The sequence below is a fragment of the Nicotiana tabacum genome, chromosome 16 (assembly GCF_000715075.1).
Source record: "Nicotiana tabacum cultivar K326 chromosome 16, ASM71507v2, whole genome shotgun sequence".
NCBI classification, from domain to species: Eukaryota; Viridiplantae; Streptophyta; class Magnoliopsida; order Solanales; family Solanaceae; genus Nicotiana; species Nicotiana tabacum.
The window spans coordinates 163,553,150-163,555,600 of record NC_134095.1 but is presented as its reverse complement, the minus strand read 5'-3'; the positions used below and the strand labels follow the sequence as shown (position 1 = coordinate 163,555,600).

Genomic DNA, 2,451 nt, shown 5'->3' with positions numbered 1-2,451 from the left:
TAATACTACTTGTTTTACCCTTATTTGTCTTTTTTCTTCTTTTTGAGCCGAGGGTTTCTCGGAAACAGCCTTTCTATCAATCCGAGGGGTACTGGGTTGTTGTTGTTGTGTAATTTCCAATGTTATTTGAGCTGATTGCGAGGTTTGTCTGAGTGTCATGTTTTGCCTGTGAAACAGCATTTGATGTAGTTCACTGTTGCTATTAATTATTTCCGTCTATTTCATTATACTATTCTAGAGCAAAGTTTCTTTCTTTATTTTTCTGAAAAATGATGTCAATCTGAAGCCAGATAGTACGGATAAAAGCAGACCATGAATCTACACAGGCATAAAAACTACTCCATTAGATAGCTTTACGCTCTTCTTTAAGTAAAAGCGATGGAGGTAACGGAGCTTAAATTAGAGAAACTGTAATGGCGCAAATTAAAAAGATACCGAAATAAAAGTTAAAGACAACAAAAAAAGTAGACTTTAGAAAATGTATATATGTACAAAGCCCTTTAACTTTAGAAAATGTATTTGGCCTTTAAATGGAGTAAGAGATCTATTACTCCCTCCGTTTCAATTTAGATGAGGTAGTTTGACTCGATATGGAGTTTAAGAAAAAAAATAGACTTTTGAAACTTGTGAGACCATGACAATTGTGTGGTTATAAAAGTTTCTCATTAAAATTAAAATTAAAAGTTTAAAGTTAAATTATTTTCAATTGTAGAAATTTATCATTCTTTTTATAGCAGACTAATAAGGAAAATACGTCATCTAAATTAAAACCGAGAGAGTAGTTGATAATAGTATGCTTTATTCATGTTAACTACCACTTTGATTTTACGTTGTATGCTTTTTCATGAAAGTGTTTAGCTTTTAAGAGATTTAATCGTCACTAGAACTTCTAATACTTTCTATTTTTAATAATTTAAATGGAGTAACATGGTGAGCGAGAATTTTATATGGCCGGCGCCAATTTGTCTGGGACTAAGGTAGTTGTTGTTGTCTGGACTATAACAATATATTAAGAATATCTTATTATTATAGTGTCACAACATAATCAACAAGTCGCTTTGGCCGAGTGGTTAAGGCGTGTGCCTGCTAAGTACATGGGGTTTCCCCGCGAGAGTTCGAATCTCTCAGGCGACGAACTTTTTTCTTGATTCATATTTGATCATTTTTAGCTACAGAAGAGTATTAACTCAGCCATAAATCTTTTCCGACTGCCACGTATGAATTCCGTTCCCTAATCTCTGAATTTAAAAGATCTGGATATATTTTTTTAGTCACAATCTACACGAAATTTAAAAACCAAAAGAGGAAAATTTGGATAGTTTTGCCCGAGCAACAAGCAGCTAAGCATGGTCAAATATGAATCTCTGGTTTTAAAGCTGATCTCTTTTGTCGATTCCTATGTATACAAGGACAGAATGCTAAAGAACATATTGTTAATTATGAGAATTTTTATTTTACTAGGTCTTTGACATCCTTTGGCAATTTCACAGTAACTTTTAATATTGAAATTTTGTTCAACGAAAGCAATGATGATTACCTACATTAGTACATTGTCAGTTAACAAGGTGTTTGACCAGTCTTAATCTGCATGCACTAACACCCAAATAATCTGCATGGCACTAGAACTTCAATGAATATTCACAGACCAATCTAAACTTGAGATAATCTTAGGGTGTAACAAATGTGAGACCCATTTAAATAAAAAAGAAATAAAAGAAAAAGAAAAAGAAGACAGCAGTTGGCTTAAACGTGCAATTTGCAAATCAAATTTTGCAAAAAACAAATCTGATTTGGAAAGATGCAAATATGATTTTAGAAAGCCAAATGTGGAAACTTTTCCTATAAATAGAAGCTTTCGTTCTTCATTTCAAACACACCAAAAACGAGAGAGAAGCAAAAAGTTGAGAATAATCCACAGATTGTAGTATGTGAGATAAATAGTGAGTGTGAGTAATAGAGTGTTATTTCTTTCAAAGTTGTAGTAGTCTCTTGGCACTACTAAGTTGTAATATTATAGTTGCAATATTGCTCCACTCGGGTATTGTATTTTACCCCGTTAAAGAATTTGGTGTCGTTGTTACTCTCTTGTGTTATTGTGATTTATAATGGATATTATTCCTGGGCGGGATATTATTTTTTATCCCAACAACGTGGCATCAGAGCCATGGCGAGAATGGTCCCCTGTCTTTTTAGTATCCATGTCTCACAAAAGATAATTATGAGAAATGGTGTCTACGTATGAAAGCCATTCTTGGCTCCCAAGATGTGTGGAAAATCGTAGACATAGGGTATGCAAAACCCGATAATGAGGAAGCTCTGCATCAAAATGAAAAAGAGGTCTTGGCAAAGACAAGGAAGAAGGATCAACATGCCCTCACGCTCATCCACCAATGTTTGGATGATGTCATGTTTGAGCAGGTGGCAGATGCTACCACCTCAAAAGAAGCTTGG

At 34.1% G+C, this 2,451-nt stretch overlaps 1 non-coding gene across 1 annotated transcript; it reads left to right on the top strand.

Moving 5' to 3' along the window:
• The first annotated feature begins 1,052 nt into the window (after window positions 1-1,052).
• Window positions 1,053-1,134, top strand: TRNAS-GCU (transfer RNA serine (anticodon GCU)). The gene has a single exon. It is a non-coding gene; the product is annotated as a tRNA-Ser (tRNA).
• Window positions 1,135-2,451: the final 1,317 nt, after the last annotated feature.